We start from the raw sequence: 18763 nt of genomic DNA on the forward strand, positions 1-18763 counted from the left end.
CACACACACACACACACACACACACACACACACACACACACACATACACACACACACACACACACACACACACACTGACGAAGGAAATTTGGAATGGCGGCCTCTACACCAAAACAACCTCCATTGCGCCACAAGGGAAATGAGATGAGGGAACCACCTAGTCTTGGAAGCGTGGACTAGGACCGCTACACAAAGAGAGAGAGAGAGAGAGAGAGAGAGAGAGAGAGAGAGAGAGAGAGAGAGAGAGATCACTATGAATGAAGCATTAACCGTAGTGTGTGTACAAGGAATGGATGACTTTAAACACTCCCAACACAAATAGCATATAGATTACCAAACAATCACTCAAGGATTAGCCAAGATCACATCAAGGACTCTCACACGTATATAAAACATTTCTCTTAATTAACATAAGTAAGAGGAGGAGAGGTTACTAGCATGAAACAATTTGCACTCTAGGATGTGCAAGAATAGAGTGAATGAATGAGCTTATGGGCTCATGGTGAGTGATACAAAGGCTCAATGGGGCTGAGGGAGGCTTGAAATTGCAAAGGGGAAGGCCTCTTTATATAGGAAAGAGAGTGATTAGGAGTGAGGTTAAGATCCAAGTGTAATTTGTACAAATGAAGCTTGATTAGGGACATTCAACCAATGAAGAAGCTCCTTCCAAGTGATTTGTTGACCAATTAGCTCCATCATCACTTGTGTTGTCTTCACTCCTTCCTCCATAGCTTGAGTCCAAGAGCTTCCTTATTTTAAAATGTAAAGAATCTACATAAAATCAATACATATCTAGTAATAATAGAAAGGGGTTGAATGAGAACTTATGAATTACAACAAGATTAAGCATGACTTGAGAGGTGATTAGAAGAGGAACTTTGATGGGTTTTTGAGCTTGAGAGAGAGGAGGAAGGAGAGGAGGGTGAGAAGACTAATGGCTGATTTTAGAGAAGGTCTCAATGTGGAAAAGGAAGGGTGTGTGTGTGTAAAGGTAGAGGGGGTGGTCTCCACCACAGTTGAAAAAACTGGCGTCCACCATTTTGGCCATATCTCCTCGATCGTAGATGCAAAAATTATAACAAAAATATGGCCAGAATCTCCAGCTCATCAGCTACAACTTTGATGAAGACAACTTTTCTTGGATCGGAGTGGAAGTATTTTTTAAAAATTCAGCAAAATCATGTGTCTAGTTTCTTCCTTTACCAAGTCTTCCACTTGGGTCCCATTTGTTTGAATCATCATATGGCTCCAAAGCCATGATGATATGAGCCACTCATGACCCTTGAATCATGGGTGCATGGCTCCACAACCACATCATATCTTTTCTTTTCACATTTACATATTTTCCCTTCCCTTTACCACTAGGTTCTCCCTCTACCTTTCACCTCCGGTGAACTAGTCAAGAAAAAATCATTTTTTTTAAAATTTTTCCAAGAGGTTGTTCTCACTCTTTCTTTTATTGTAAAACTCTAGAAGCAAGGAAAACCAACAAAATATGATAAACAAAAATTTGTGATAGGCTCGGATCATAGCCCCCCCAAACCTGGCTAGGGGTATTTATGCCTCTAGCCTACTTTCTTCGATCTTGAGCTGACCTTATCCTGATGTGATAAGGCTTCAGACGCCGTCCATTTGTCCTGGTCTTGTGCACTTTACCATCAATGTCTTGAAGTCTGTAAGAGCCATTTTTGAACTTTTTGGTGACCAAGAACGGGCCTTCCTATCGGAAAAGAAACTTTCCATCCTTACGAGTGTCGAAGCGATTGTCATATCGAAGCACCAGAGATCCCTTTTTGATGTCTTTGGATGCTAGCTTTTTGTTGAACTTTTCTCTGCGCTTCTCTGCTTCTTGAGAATAGTGGTTGATGGCTTCTTCACGATCCAATTGCAGCCTCTCTAGATCCATGATCCTTTGATGTACTTTCTCCTTTTGAGAGCCTACCTGGCTACCCAATATTCGAAGACTTGTTAACTTCACTTCAATGGGCAAAAGCGCCTCCTTTCCATAAACCAAATGAAAGGGTGTGTACCCTAATGTGGTTTTGAAGGAGGTTCTATAGGCCCATAGAGCTCCATTCAGATGTTTGTCCCAATCTTGGCGCCTGGATGTACCTGTTTGGTGAGAATTTTGCAAATGATTCCATTTACCTTTTCCACCAAACCATTGCACTGAGGGTAGTAAGGAGTAGAGTGTTGATGCTGAATATTTAGCTTCTACATGAGTTCTCCTACCAAGTCTGCTCTAAACCCTGGTCCTCTATCAGATAGTATTTCAAGAGGGGTGCCAAACCGGCAACAGATGTGGTCAAAGATGAACTGACTCACATCCTTAGCAGTAATTCTATTGGTAGGCATAGCCTCAGCCCATCTAGTCATGTAGTCTACTCCCATGATGATGTACTCTTTACCTGACTGAGTGCGTGGTAGAGGCCCTATGGCATCAATTCCCCACTTCTCAAAGGGCCCATATACCTTTATTGGGTTCTGAGGTTCAGCTATGAGCCGTCGTGGTCCTGCTTTCTGACATTCATCACATGTTTGACACCAGTATTTGACATCACGATGAAGACTTGGCCAAGTATACCTAGCTTGTAGAACCTTTCTACTAGTGACGTCGTGTGCAAAGTGTCCTCCGCACATATCATCGTGACAAGCTTTTAAAATCTCTTCAATTTCACTCTTCAAAGGAACTCTCCTAAGCACACCATCCTTACCAAGACAATATAAGTCATCGTTTACTATGCGATACCTGGTAGCCTTCCTAGCTAACCATCGCCTTTCCCCTGCATTCAAGTGTTTAGGAGCCTCTCCTTGCTCCAGAATGTGCATAATATCTTCCAAGTCCTCCTTGCCTTGCTGAAGTGGAAGTTTGATGGCCACTGCTCCCACTATTGACTCATTTAACTTTGATGATGCTAGGTGGTCTGCATCCTTGTTCTGGTCTCTTGGCACATGATGTACTTGTGCCTCCCTAAATCTCCTCATAAGAGCTTTTGCTTCTCTCATTTTAGTAGAGAGACGGCCATTTTTGCAAGCCCATGTACCTTGCATTTGCCTTACCAAAAGCATGGAGTCACCAAAAGCGTTTAATCTCTTAATTGAATTATCGAGGCACCAACAAAGGCCATGAATTAGAGCATGATATTCTGCTTCATTGTTGGAGTGGACATCTTCTAGAGTGATCCCTTCACCATGGATCCTCTCTCCCAATGGGGATAAGACCACGATGCCTGCAGCTGCCTTATCCTTGGTTCTCTTGTATGCTCCATCAAAGTAGAGGCTATAAGCATTGACCAAAGCCTCTGGAGCTGGAGGTGGTGGAAGTTCCTTTCTCTTCAAATGGAAAACTTTTTCATAGCACTTGTTTGTTAAAATGTCGGCTAAGCATGCTCGAGTTGTTCTTTCAACCTGTATTGTATAATCAAACTCTTGAAGTCGCACCACCCACTTTTGCTATTTTGTCAGAGATTTCCATATGTTGTAGTGCATAGGGAAACATATCCTCCACAGTGATAATTACAAACCTCTTTGGCAGCAAGTATGGCCGAAATTTGGTTACCGCAAACATGAGAGCTAACACTAACTGTTCCATCAGGGTGTAGGCCTTCTCTGTGTTTTCCATGAGGCGGCTAGCAAAATACACAGGCCTCATAAAGGATGTTTTCGGATCTTTTTGTAGGAGGGCAGCACCAATGGCCTCTTCTCCCACACTAGGGTTTACAAAGAATGTTTCTTCCCAACAAGGTTGGAGGATTACAGGGAGTGACCCTAACATTTTTTTAATCTCTCTAAAATGCCCATCACTTTCTTCACTCCAAACAAGAGTCTCTTGACGAGTCAGCTGTTGTAGAGGAAATATCACTTGGGAGAGTAAGTGTATGAATCTACTCAAATATCTTAGCTTTTGCAAGAAAGAGATTAATTGTTTGATGGAAGTTGGGGAAGGTAGATTTAGCAATGTTTCTATCTTTTCAGGATCTACCTCGATTCCATCAATGGACACTACATGCCCTAATAGTGTAACCTTGCTTTCCCCAATGTGACATTTGTCCTTGTTTAGTTGTCCACCCAGCTTAGCTAAACGAGTAAATCCTTCATCAATCTTGCCGAGATGCATACTTTTGGAGCTGTAAATACAAAAGTCATCTATGAAAACCCTTATGGACTTACCAAAGTAAGGTTGGAAGACCATGTTCATGAATCGTTGAAAGGTGGCTGGAGCGTTGGTGAGACCAAAAGGCATGACTCGAAATGCAAAACATCCCCATGGTGTGATGAAAGTAGTCTTTTTCTGGTCCTCCTCTGCAATGCGTATTTGAAAGTAGCCAGAGTAGTCATCACACACTGTGTATCTCTCATGGCCTGCTACTTCATTTAGAATCTCATCTTGAAATGGGAGAGGGAAGTGGTCCCTCTTTGTTGCAGCATTTAGTGGCTTGTAATCCACGCACACTCGCCATTTACCATTCTTCTTTGGCCTCACCACTACTGGGGAGACCCATTCTGAATCTTCTACTGGGTATATGAATCCTGCTTCTAAGAGTCTCTTCACCTCAGACAACAGTGCATTTTGTTGCACAACTCCTAATCTTCTTAGTTTTTTGCACTATTGGCTTGCTCCCTTCTTTTAGATGGATATGATGCTTCACTGCAGTGACACCTGTAATGTGAGTGTAATCAGAAATAAACAATGATGCATGCTTCTTGAGAACATTTACATAACCCTCCTTTTCTTCTTCCTTTATATCCTTGGATAACATCTCCTCTAGGCTGGCATCCCACACATTCTCCATTTGGATCCTTGGGTTGTCTTCTGATGAGGTAGTTTCCTTTATGGTGACGCCCATGACTTCGAGAGTGCTATCACTCTCTTCACTTGAACTCTCTTCCTCGTCCATGGATGAGGAGCATCCACTTGAGCTCCACTCATCAGCTGACGTCTCTAGTTCAAGGTTCTCTTGTCGCCCATTCTTTAGGTTATAAACCACCTTCCGACTATGGCCACCCATGCGAGGCCTCAACTCCAAGTCTCCTGTTGCCCAATCTTGCCTAGCCCCTATACCCATGAGCCAAGGTCGTCCTAAAATAAGGGGGTATCCTTCTCCCTTTACTGGCATCACATAAGCATCAACCTCTGTAGTGATTCCAAAGACAGAAACTCTCAAAGCTTTCACTACACCCACAGAAGTGACAGAGACATTATTGGCCATTTTTGCCCTAAAGTTTGATGATTCCATTACCTCCAAACCCAATTGATGCATTAGCTTTTCTGTCATGACACAAACCTCTGCTCCACTGTCAATGTAAGTTTTTGGAATCCGTTGTCCCTTGATTTGAGCCTCCACCAAAGGCACTATATCCTTGAGACCATATTCTTTGATTACACTTACTAGCTTACTTCGCTTTGCCCTCGTGCTCACCATTTTTGACCATTGTCGTCGAAGCTTTGGGGAGATATGAAGTAGTTGTGGCCAAGTAATCTTTGGTCCTTGAGAACTCACATCAGCTGTCAAGTCATAAGGTTGTGTCCGAGATCCCATAGGGAAATCAGAGATGTCAATTTGAGACCTAGTACGGGTCTTTCTCTTCTTGGCTTCATCTTTAGTTGCCCGAGATGTACTTGCTTCATTGCTTGCATCCTTGCTTGTTTCTTTACCTACTTCATCTTGGACACGCACACGTTTGATAGGCATTGTAGCCACTTCATCTATCTTCATCTTCCCTTTAGCTATTTCTTCCTGGTTGCTTCTGCCCTTGAGGCCCTCCTCCATCCTTATGATGCTCACATTTGGTTGAGTAGCAGGGGCTTGAGCTTGAGCACGAGGTGGCTGCAAAATTTGAGGTTGCGGTTGCTCTTGTGCTTGAGCTCTAGCACGGGGTGGACTTACTTGTTGTCGAGGACCTCTGACAGGGTAGTCATATCTTCTGGGATGAGGGCAATTATACATGCCGTGGCCAATTTCCCCACAGTTGTAACACAACATTTCCCTTGCTTGACGTTGCATTGGTGGCCGATTCCCACCATTTCCCTCAATAGGCCTTCTTGCACCCTGCACAAGATTTACTCTCAACCCCTCTAGCTGGTTTGTGAGATTGTTTATTTGTTGGAGCATATCTTCTTGTTGACCTCTATTGAGGTCTGGTGCATTAGGCACATTTGGAGGTATGTGAGAAGCTTCCATAGTTGTGATATTGCCTCCCAAAGCTAGCTGGCCAGCTTGGGCTTGATAGAGAATCTTTCTATTCTTTTCCCTAGCAATTCTTAAGGCATCTTCAAAAGCATTTGGAAATTTTCTCTTTACCTTCTCCCTTAGCAAGGGGTACAAACCTGAGATAAATCCATCCTTTTGGAAGCAATTGGGAGCTCGCTCACCAGGGTTTAGTGAGTCTGACCATTGCTGCCAAAGTTTCAAAAAACCTTCCTCATAGGTTGCATAACCATGAGGGTCAACTTGATGAAGGGCCAGAAGCTGTTGCCATAGTTCTTCTGCCGAATTGGCTCGTTGAAATCTTCGTAGGAAAGCCACCTTCAATCCCTCCCAATCAATTCTTTGGGTTGGATCTAGAGCCTGGAACCATACCCTAGCTTCTTCTTTGAGCACCAAAGGAAAAGCTCTCAATTTCAATGCTTCGTCATCCCTCCCGGAGACAAGGAAAGCCATCTCCAAGTTATCCAAAAAAATTTGGGAAAGCCATCATAAAAGTGGGTTGCCTTCCTCTCAATACAGCACAAAGATGAAAACATCTAAGCCCAAATCATATCTTATTAAGGGTAGAATAAATGGATTGATAGATGCATTAATCTCAGCTAGACGACGAGGGCCTAGTAAGTCCCTTATGATGTTTTGGAACCTAAGCTTTGTGCTAGCTATTATATGCACAGTTTGTCTAGCAAGAGGTTGGAAAGGTCCATATAAATCCTTATGATTCATGGAGTATGCTTAAAGCAAGATGAAGATGTGAACATCAAAAGATACATTATACTCCAAAATAGGAAATATTATAGGGTCAGGGGACAGCAATATCTCTCTCAACCTCTCAGCTCCAAAATAGAAGACCAATCTTTGTTGGAAAACAATCTTTCTATCAATGCGCACATTCACCCTAATATTCTGAACTGATTGAAAGTTGTAGAAAATGGGATTATTCATTGGTGCATTAATTACAAACTTCCATGAAGCACTTCATTGAAGTTGAGCTCTCTCGGATCCCACCATTTGAGAGATGCGAAGAATTTGCTCACCAGTGATTAGCCTAGCTTTGGTGTGACCATCTTCAGCTTTGTAGAGTTCATAGGGTTCGATGGCTACCCTCTCAACCACCTTGAGCCTTCTTGCTAGTAGTAGTTGGAGTGCATCACCATATGTAGCCTCTTGCCAATACCGCACCCCATTGATGTGTAGCTCCCCCTCCAAAAACTTGTTAATACCCGAGTTTGAGAGTGCTTTCACCACCTGAAGTCGAGGCTTCAAAGGAAGTGTCTTCACACTAGCCACAAAGCACTCAACACAATTTTTTGACCTAGGGACTTGATGACTACAAGATTTTCCTTGAAGCAAAGAAGGGTGTGTGTAGTTAACTCTCTTTACCCGCATACGTGCCGTTTGTCGATAAAGACGCTTCTTTTCTCGAGCTTCTTGGGGAGACCATAGTGGAAGTCTCGGAGAATTTGATGGATCTTCCTTCATAGGATTGATAGAGTGTTTCTTGAGAACTCCTCAGTGGGGGCACCAATTTATGACGAAGGAAATTTGGAATGGCGGCCTCTATACCAAAACAACCTCCATTGCGCCACAAGGGAAATGAGATGAGGGCACCACCTAGTCTTGGAAGCGTGGACTAGGACCGCTACACAAAGAGAGAGAGAGAGAGAGAGAGAGAGAGAGAGAGAGAGAGAGAGAGAGAGAGAGAGAGAGAGAGAGAGAGAGAGATCACTATGAATGAAGCATTAACCGTAGTGTGTGTACAAGGAATGGATGACTTTAAACACTCCCAACACAAATAGCATATAGATTACCAAAGAATCACTCAAGGATTAGCCAAGATCACATCAAGGACTCTCACACGCATATAAAACATTTCTCTTAATTAACATAAGTAAGAGGAGGAGAGGTTACTAGCATGAAACAATTTGCACTCTAGGATGTGCAAGAATAGAGTGAATGAATGAGCTTATGGGCTCATGGTGAGTGATACAAAGGCTCAATGGGGCTGAGGGAGGCTTGAAATTGCAAAGGGGAAGGCCTCTTTATATAGGAAAGAGAGTGATTAGGAGTGAGGTTAAGATCCAAGTGTAATTTGTACAAATGAAGCTTGATTAGGGACATTCAACCAATGAAGAAGCTCCTTCCAAGTGATTTGTTGACCAATTAGCTCCATCATCATTTGTGTTGTCTTCACTCCTTCCTCCATAGCTTGAGTCCAAGAGCTTCCTTATTTTAAAATGTAAAGAATCTACATAAAATCAATACATATCTAGTAATAATAGAAAGGGGTTGAATGAGAACTTATGAATTACAACAAGATTAAGCATGACTTGAGAGGTGATTAGAAGAGGAACTTTGATGGGTTTTTGAGCTTGAGAGAGAGGAGGAAGGAGAGGAGGGTGAGAAGACTAATGGCTGATTTTAGAGAAGGTCTCAATGTGGAAAAGGAAGGGTGTGTGTGTGTAAAGGTAGAGGGGGTGGTCTCCACCACAGTTGAAAAAACTGGCGTCCACCATTTTGGCCATATCTCCTAGATCGTAGATGCAAAAATTATAAAAAAAATATGGCCAGAATCTCCAGCTCATTAGCTAAAACTTTGATGACAACTTTTCTTGGATCGGAGTGGAAGTATTTTTTAAAAATTCGGCAAAATCATGTGTCTAGTTTCTTCCTTTACCAAGTCTTGCACTTGGGTCCCATTTGTTTGAATCATCATATGGCTCCAAAGCCATGATGATATGAGCCACTCATGACCCTTGAATCATGGGTGCATGGCTCCACAACCACATCATATCTTTTCTTTTCACATTTACATATTTTCCCTTCCCTTTACCACTAGGTTCTCCCTCTACCTTTCACCTCCGGTGAACTAGTCAAGAAAAAATCATTTTTTTAAAATTTTTTCCAAGAGGTTGTTCTCACTCTTTCTTTTATTGTAAAACTCTAGAAGCAAGGAAAACCAACAAAATATGATAAACAAAAACTTGTGATAGGCTCGGATCATAGCCCCCCCAAACCTGGCTAGGGGTATTTATGCCTCTAGCCTACTTTCTTTGATCTTGAGCTGACGTTATCGTGATTTGATAAGGCTTTAGACGCCATCCATTTGTCCTGGTCTTGTGCACTTTACCATCAATGTCTTGAAGTCTGTAAGAGCCAGTTTTGAACTTTTTGGTGACAAAGAAAGGGCCTTCCCATCGGAAAAGAAACTTTCCATCCTTACGAGTGTCGAAGCGATTGTCATATCGAAGCACCAGAGATCCCTTTTTGATATCTTTGGATGCTAGCTTTTTGTTGAACTTTTCTCTGCGCTTCTCTGCTTCTTGAGAATAGTGGTTGATGGCTTCTTCACGATCCAATTGCAGCCTCTCTAGATCCATGATCCTTTGATGTACTTTCTCCTTTTGAGAGCCTACCTGGCTACCCAATATTCGAAGACTTGTTAACTTCACTTTAATGGGCAAAAGCGCCTCCTTTCCATAAACCAAATGAAAGGGTGTGTACCCTAATGTGGTTTTGAAGGAGGTTCTATAGGCCCATAGAGCTCCATTCAGATGTTTGTCCCAATCTTGGCGCCTGGATGTACCTGTTTGGTGAGAATTTTGCAAATGATTCCATTTACCTTTTCCACCAAACCATTGCACTGAGGGTAGTAAGGAGTAGAGTGTTGATGCTGAATATTTAGCTTCTTCATGAGTTCTCCTACCAAGTCTGCTCTAAACCCTGGTCCTCTATCAGATAGTATTTCAAGAGGGGTGCCAAACCGGCAACAGATGTGGTCAAAGATGAACTGACTCACATCCTTAGCAGTAATTCTATTGGTAGGCATAGCCTCAGCCCATCTAGTCATGTAGTCTACTCCCATGATGATGTACTCTTTACCTGACTGAGTGCGTGGTAGAGGCCCTATGGCATCAATTCCCCACTTCTCAAAGGGCCCATATACCTTTATTGGGTTCTGAGGTTCAGCTATGAGCCGTCGTGGTCCTGCTTTCTGACATTCATCACATGTTTGACACCAGTATTTGACATCACGATGAAGACTTGGCCAAGTAAACCTAGCTTGTAGAACCTTTCTACTAGTGACGTCGTGTGCAAAGTGTCCTCCGCACATATCATCGTGACAAGCTTTTAAAATCTCTTCAATTTCACTCTTCAAAGGAACTCTCCTAAGCACACCATCCTTACCAAGACAATATAAGTCATCGTTTACTATGCGATACCTGGTAGCCTTCCTAGCTAACCATCGCCTTTCCCCTGCATTCAAGTGTTTAGGAGCCTCTCCTTGCTCCAGAATGTGCATAATATCTTCCAAGTCCTCCTTGCCTTGCTGAAGTGGAAGTTTGATGGCCACTGCTCCCACTATTGACTCATTTAACTTTGATGATGCTAGGTGGTCTGCATCCTTGTTCTGGTCTCTTGGCACATGATGTACTTGTGCCTCCCTAAATCTCCTCATAAGAGCTTTTGCTTCTCTCATTTTAGTAGAGAGACGGCCATTTTTGCAAGCCCATGTACCTTGCATTTGCCTTACCAAAAGCATGGAGTCACCAAAAGCGTTTAATCTCTTAATTGAATTATCGAGGCACCAACAAAGGCCATGAATTAGAGCATGATATTCTGCTTCATTGTTGGAGTGGACATCTTCTAGAGTGATCCCTTCACCATGGATCCTCTCTCCCAATGGGGATAAGACCACGATGCCTGCAGCTGCCTTATCCTTGGTTCTCTTGTATGCTCCATCAAAGTAGAGGCTATAAGCATTGACCAAAGCCTCTGGAGCTGGAGGTGGTGGAAGTTCCTTTCTCTTCAAATGGAAAACTTTTTCATAGCACTTGTTTGTTAAAATGTCGGCTAAGCATGCTCGAGTTGTTCTTTCAACCTGTATTGTATAATCAAACTCTTGAAGTCGCACCACCCACTTTTGCTATTTTGTCAGAGATTTCCATATGTTGTAGTGCATAGGGAAACATATCCTCCACAGTGATAATTACAAACCTCTTTGGCAGCAAGTATGGCCGAAATTTGGTTACCGCAAACATGAGAGCTAACACTAACTGTTCCATCAGGGTGTAGGCCTTCTCTGTGTTTTCCATGAGGCGGCTAGCAAAATACACAGGCCTCATAAAGGATGTTTTCGGATCTTTTTGTAGGAGGGCAGCACCAATGGCCTCTTCTCCCACACTAGGGTTTACAAAGAATGTTTCTTCCCAACAAGGTTGGAGGATTACAGGGAGTGACCCTAACATTTTTTTAATCTCTCTAAAATGCCCATCACTTTCTTCACTCCAAACAAGAGTCTCTTGACGAGTCAGCTGTTGTAGAGGAAATATCACTTGGGAGAGTAAGTGTATGAATCTACTCAAATATCTTAGCTTTTGCAAGAAAGAGATTAATTGTTTGATGGAAGTTGGGGAAGGTAGATTTAGCAATGTTTCTATCTTTTCAGGATCTACCTCGATTCCATCAATGGACACTACATGCCCTAATAGTGTAACCTTGCTTTCCCCAATGTGACATTTGTCCTTGTTTAGTTGTCCACCCAGCTTAGCTAAACGAGTAAATCCTTCATCAATCTTGCCGAGATGCATACTTTTGGAGCTGTAAATACAAAAGTCATCTATGAAAACCCTTATGGACTTACCAAAGTAAGGTTGGAAGACCATGTTCATGAATCGTTGAAAGGTGGCTGGAGCGTTGGTGAGACCAAAAGGCATGACTCGAAATGCAAAACATCCCCATGGTGTGATGAAAGTAGTCTTTTTCTGGTCCTCCTCTGCAATGCGTATTTGAAAGTAGCCAGAGTAGCCATCACACACTGTGTATCTCTCATGGCCTGCTACTTCATTTAGAATCTCATCTTGAAATGGGAGAGGGAAGTGGTCCCTCTTTGTTGCAGCATTTAGTGGCTTGTAATCCATGCACACTCGCCATTTACCATTCTTCTTTGGCCTCACCACTACTGGGGAGACCCATTCTGAATCTTCTACTGGGTATATGAATCCTGCTTCTAAGAGTCTTTTCACCTCAGACAACAGTGCATTTTGTTGCACAACTCCTAATCTTCTTAGTTTTTTGCACTATTGGCTTGCTCCCTTCTTTTAGATGGATATGATGCTTCACTGCAGTGACACCTGTAATGTGAGTGTAATCAGAAATAAACAATGATGCATGCTTCTTGAGAACATTTACATAACCCTCCTTTTCTTCTTCCTTTATATCCTTGGATAACATCTCCTCTAGGCTGGCATCCCACACATTCTCCATTTGGATCCTTGGGTTGTCTTCTGATGAGGTAGTTTCCTTTATGGTGACGCCCATGACTTCGAGAGTGCTATCACTCTCTTCACTTGAACTCTCTTCCTCGTCCATGGATGAGGAGCATCCACTTGAGCTCCACTCATCAGCTGACGTCTCTAGTTCAAGGTTCTCTTGTCGCCCATTCTTTAGGTTATAAACCACCTTCCGACTATGGACACCCATGCGAGGCCTCAACTCCAAGTCTCCTGTTGCCCAATCTTGCCTAGCCCCTATACCCATGAGCCAAGGTCGTCCTAAAATAAGGGGGTATCCTTCTCCCTTTACTGGCATCACATAAGCATCAACCTCTGTAGTGATTCCAAAGACAGAAACTCTCAAAGCTTTCACTACACCCACAGAAGTGACAGAGACATTATTGGCCATTTTTGCCCTAAAGTTTGATGATTCCATTACCTCCAAACCCAATTGATGCATTAGCTTTTCTGTCATGACACAAACCTCTGCTCCACTGTCAATGTAAGTTTTTGGAATCCGTTGTCCCTTGATTTGAGCCTCCACCAAAGGCACTATATCCTTGAGACCATATGCTTTGATTACACTTACTAGCTTACTTCGCTTTGCCCTCGTGCTCACCATTTTTGACCATTGTCGTCGAAGCTTTGGGGAGATATGAAGTAGTTGTGGCCAAGTAATCTTTGGTCCTTGAGAACTCACATCAGCTGTCAAGTCATAAGGTTGTGTCCGAGATCCCATAGGGAAATCAGAGATGTCAATTTGAGACCTAGTACGGGTCTTTCTCTTCTTGGCTTCATCTTTAGTTGCCCAAGATGTACTTGCTTCATTGCTTGCATCCTTGCTTGTTTCTTTACCTACTTCATCTTGGACACGCACACGTTTGATAGGCATTGTAGCCACTTCATCTATCTTCATCTTCCCTTTAGCTATTTCTTCCTGGTTGCTTCTGCCCTTGAGGACCTCCTCCATCCTTATGATGCTCACATTTGCTTGAGTAGCAGGGGCTTGAGCTTGAGCACGAGGTGGTTGCAAAATTTGAGGTTACGGTTGCTCTTGTGCTTGAGCTCTAGCACGGGGTGGACTTACTTGTTGTCGAGGACCTCTGAAAGGGTAGTCATATCTTCTGGGATGAGGGCAATTATACATGCCGTGGCCAATTTCCCCACAATTGTAACACAACATTTCCCTTGCTTGACGTTGCATTGGTGGCCGATTCCCACCATTTCCCTCAATAGGCCTTCTTGCACCCTGCACAAGATTTACTCTCAACCCCTCTAGCTGGTTTGTGAGATTGTTTATTTGTTGGAGCATATCTTCTTGTTGACCTCTATTGAGGTCTGGTGCATTAGGCACATTTGGAGGTATGTGAGAAGCTTCCATAGTTGTGATATTGCCTCCCAAAGCTAGCTGGCCAGCTTGGGCTTGATAGAGAATCTTTCTATTCTTTTCCCTAGCAATTCTTAAGGCATCTTCAAAAGCATTTGGAAATTTGCTCTTTACCTTCTCCCTTAGCAAGGGGTACAAACCTGAGATAAATCGATCCTTTTGGAGGCAATTGAGAGCTCTCTCACCAGGGTTTAGTGAGTCTGACCATTGCCCCCAAAGTTTCAAAAAACCTTCCTCATAGGTTGCATAACCATGAGGGTCAACTTGATGAAGGGCCAGAAGCCGTTGCCATAGTTCTTCTGCCGAATTGGCTCGTTGAAATCTTCGTAGGAAAGCCACCTTCAATCCCTCCCAATCAATTCTTTGGGTTGGATCTAGAGCCTGGAACCATACCCTAGCTTCTTCTTTGAGCACCAAAGGAAAAGCTCTCAATTTCAATGCTTCGTCATCCCTCCCGGAGACAAGGAAAGCCATCTCCAAGTTATCCAAAAAATCCCCAGCATTTTCCCCACTACGCCCAAAAAATTTTGGGAAAGCCATCATAAAAGTGGGTTTCCTTCCTCTCAATACAGCACAAAGATGAAAACGTCTAGGCCCAAATCATATCTTATTAAGGGTAGAATAAATGGATTGATAGATGCATTAATCTCAGCTAGACGACGAGGGCCTAGTAAGTCCCTTATGATGTTTTGGAACCTAAGCTTTGTGCTAGCTATTATATGCACAGTTTGTCTAGCAAGAGGTTGGAAAGGTCCATATAAATCCTTATGATTCATGGAGTATGCTTAAAGCAAGATGAAGATGTGAACATCAAAAGATACATTATACTCCAAAATAGGAAATATTATAGGGTCAGGGGACAACAATATCTCTCTCAACCTCTCAGCTCCAAAATAGAAGACCAATCTTTGTTGGAAAACAATCTTTCTATCAATGCGCACATTCACCCTAATATTCTGAACTGATTGAAAGTTGTAGAAAATGGGATTATTCATTGGTGCATTAATTACAAACTTCCATGAAGCACTTCATTGAAGTTGAGCTCTCTCGGATCCCACCATTTGAGAGATGCGAAGAATTTGCTCACCAGTGATTAGCCTAGCTTTGGTGTGACCATCTTCAGCTTTGTAGAGTTCATAGGGTTCGATGGCTACCCTCTCAACCACCTTGAGCCTTCTTGCTAGTAGTAGTTGGAGTGCATCACCATATGTAGCCTCTTGCCAATACCGCACCCCATTGATGTGTAGCTCCCCCTCCAAAAACTTGTTAATACCCGAGTTTGAGAGTGCTTTCACCACCTGAAGTCGAGGCTTCAAAGGAAGTGTCTTCACACTAGCCACAAAGCACTCAACACAATTTTTTGACCTAGGGACTTGATGACTACAAGATTTTCCTTGAAGCAAAGAAGGGTGTGTGTAGTTAACTCTCTTTACCCGCATACGTGCCGTTTGTCGATAAAGACGCTTCTTTTCTCGAGCTTCTTGGGGAGACCATAGTGGAAGTCTCGGAGAATTTGATGGATCTTCCTTCATAGGATTGATAGAGTGCTGCTTAAGAACTCCTCAGTGGGGGCACCAATTTATGACGAAGGAAATTTGGAATGGCGGCCTCTACACCAAAACAACCTCCATTGCGCCACAAGGGAAATGAGATGAGGACACCACCTAGTCTTGGAAGCGTGGACTAGGACCGCTACACAAAGAGAGAGAGAGAGAGAGAGAGAGAGAGAGAGAGAGAGAGAGAGAGAGAGAGAGAGAGAGAGAGAGAGAGAGAGAGAGAGAGAGATCACTATGAATGAAGCATTAACCGTAGTGTGTGTACAAGGAATGGATGACTTTAAACACTCCCAACACAAATAGCATATAGATTACCAAAGAATCACTCAAGGATTAGCCAAGATCACATCAAGGACTCTCACACGTATATAAAACATTTCTCTTAATTAACATAAGTAAGAGGAGGAGAGGTTACTAGCATGAAACAATTTGCACTCTAGGATGTGCAAGAATAGAGTGAATGAATGAGCTTATGGGCTCATGGTGAGTGATACAAAGGCTCAATGGGGCTGAGGGAGGCTTGAAATTGCAAAGGGGAAGGCCTCTTTATATAGGAAAGAGAGTGATTAGGAGTGAGGTTAAGATCCAAGTGTAATTTGTACAAATGAAGCTTGATTAGGGACATTCAACCAATGAAGAAGCTCCTTCCAAGTGATTTGTTGACCAATTAGCTCCATCATCACTTGTGTTGTCTTCACTCCTTCCTCCATATCTTGAGTCCAAGAGCTTCCTTATTTTAAAATGTAAAGAATCTACATAAAATCAATACATATCTAGTAATAATAGAAAGGGGTTGAATGAGAACTTATGAATTACAACAAGATTAAGCATGACTTGAGAGGTGATTAGAAGAGGAACTTTGATGGGTTTTTGAGCTTGAGAGAGAGGAGGAAGGAGAGGAGGGTGAGAAGACTAATGGCTGATTTTAGAGAAGGTCTCAATGTGGAAAAGGAAGGGTGTGTGTGTGTAAAGGTAGAGGGGGTGGTCTCCACCATAGTTGAAAAAACTGGCGTCCACCATTTTGGCCATATCTCCTAGATCGTAGATGCAAAAATTATAAAAAAAATATGGCCAGAATCTCCAGCTCATCAGCTACAACTTTGATGAAGACAACTTTTCTTGGATCGGAGTGGAAGTATTTTTTAAAAATTCAGCAAAATCATGTGTCTAGTTTCTTCCTTTACCAAGTCTTCCACTTGGGTCCCATTTGTTTGAATCATCATATGGCTCCAAAGCCATGATGATATGAGCCACTCATGACCCTTGAATCATGGGTGCATGGCTCCACAACCACATCATATCTTTTCTTTTCACATTTACATATTTTCCCTTCCCTTTACCACTAGGTTCTCCCTCTACCTTTCACCTCCGGTGAACTAGTCAAGAAAAAATCATTTTTTTTAAAATTTTTCCAAGAGGTTGTTCTCACTCTTTCTTTTATTGTAAAACTCTAGAAGCAAGGAAAACCAACAAAATATGATAAACAAAAATTTGTGATAGGCTCGGATCAACACATACACACATTATTCAAGTTCAGTTCACTTGTTTGCAGTTCTCACGTGTGTTGCTGCAGATCTCTCGCTTGGAGTGTCCAAGCTTATTATACCCCATATGTGTGTCTCTTCTCTCTTTTTCTCCCTCCATCCCTCTGATTCTCTCTATGAGATCAACACCTACATACATAGATCTATCAGGGTGTTTTCACACAGCCATAAAATAGTATCAATGCCCAACCGAACAGTGGCGCTCCATCTTCGAATTGCAGCCATGTTGCTTCACATGACTGTTACACGCTGCCAAACACTACTGTTACATGCTGCCAAGGAAAAGAGATGGAAGAAATGAACCAAAAATCTGGCTCAACGCTCTGATTGGCTCTTAATACTAAAGCACAGAGAACACCATTGTCGGGTGAAGTCAAGTTCTCGTCCAAAACCCTTCCTTGATTTGGAAATTGGCGCAGATCTAGTGTCCAGCAAGGAAATGGTGTATGCTGCATATAGGCTGTGTGTAAACACGAGGCTGCCGAATTCTGATGTGGGTCGCTCTCATAGGCATTTCAGAAAGAAATAGTGGGGCATGCAGTGTTTTACGCAACCAGCCTCATTCTCTATAGCAGACCTCCATCTCTTCGCATAGATCTGCTTATCTGCATTAAGCGATATATATCCCCATTAAGTTCTCTGTTGATTTTGAGAAAGGAGCCATCATTAATGCAATCCCACTCACTAAATGATTGTGATTGTGTTAGTGCTCGATTCTGTGTAATCTCTCAATTCTGCTGCATCTGACACGAATTGGAAGGGACACAAAAGTTTGGAGAGGGTAATGTAGTGTAGTATATGGTCGTAACCTTTATCTTATCAAATTCTGCATCACTTTATTTTCTTTTGTAATCGTAGTTGTATTGTTTCCTTATCCTTCAAGCTTTTGAGCACTATGAAAGCCTTGTTAGCTCTCTGTGTGTGTGTGTGTGTGTGATACAGGATATGCAAGCGATTATGGACACTATGATGCAACAGCTTTTGTCTAAAGAGGTTCTCCATGAACCCATGAAGGAGTTGTATGAGAAGTACCCAAATTGGTTGGAAGTGAACAAGTCTTCACTTAGTGATGAGGATTTTCGTCGGTACTCAAGGCAGTATGAGTACATTAAAGAGTTATGTGGTGTCTATGAGTCAACTCCGGACGATTTCTCTAGAATTGTTGACATCATGCAAAAGATGCAAACATGTGGACAGCCCCCAGATGACCTTGTACAAGAGCTTGGACCTTAAAGGAGATGGCTTGCCCTTGTATGTGTACGATTGAACATGTTTCTTTATTTGGAGTGTCCCTAATTGTTTACAAAAATCTTATCGTTTCATGTGTTTTGTGCAGTCTCTCAGACTTGGTATTCAGAGTGCTGGAGCAAACCAAATTTGCAGCATGATGTGAGCGGAGACACATATTTGCAGCAAGCCCTCTTTGTTTCACTTTTCCTTGATTGTATTTTCCAAGCCCTAGATATGCAGTTAAGTTAGCTAAGATATGATGCGTTTTGTATGTGTATGTGCATCAATGATCTAGGTGGATAAAAGTATGTAAAGCAAAGCTTACAACTACTCTCTCTCTCTCTCTCTCTCTCTCTCTCTCTCTCTCTCTCTCTCTCTCTCTCTCTCTCTCTCTCTCTCTCTCTCTGGCTTATGCTATTTCCCTCTTGAATAAAAGGTCTTGAGTTCAACTCTTCGTTGGCTAGATCTCTCTCTCTCTCTCTCTCTCTCTCTCTCTCTAGCTTATGCTATTTCCCTCTTGAATAACAGGTCTTGAGTTCAACTCTTCGTTGGCTAGATCTTTAAG

General features: G+C 42.6%; 1 pseudogene; it reads left to right on the forward strand.

Moving 5' to 3' along the window:
• The window catches only part of LOC147428815 (peroxisome biogenesis protein 19-2-like), a 77170-nt pseudogene extending 58809 nt beyond the window's left edge, over positions 1–18361 (forward strand).
• Positions 18362–18763: the final 402 nt, after the last annotated feature.

This window comes from Adiantum capillus-veneris, chromosome 23 (assembly GCF_014529385.1).
Source record: "Adiantum capillus-veneris isolate H3 chromosome 23, ASM1452938v2, whole genome shotgun sequence".
Classification (NCBI taxonomy): Eukaryota; Viridiplantae; Streptophyta; class Polypodiopsida; order Polypodiales; family Pteridaceae; genus Adiantum; species Adiantum capillus-veneris.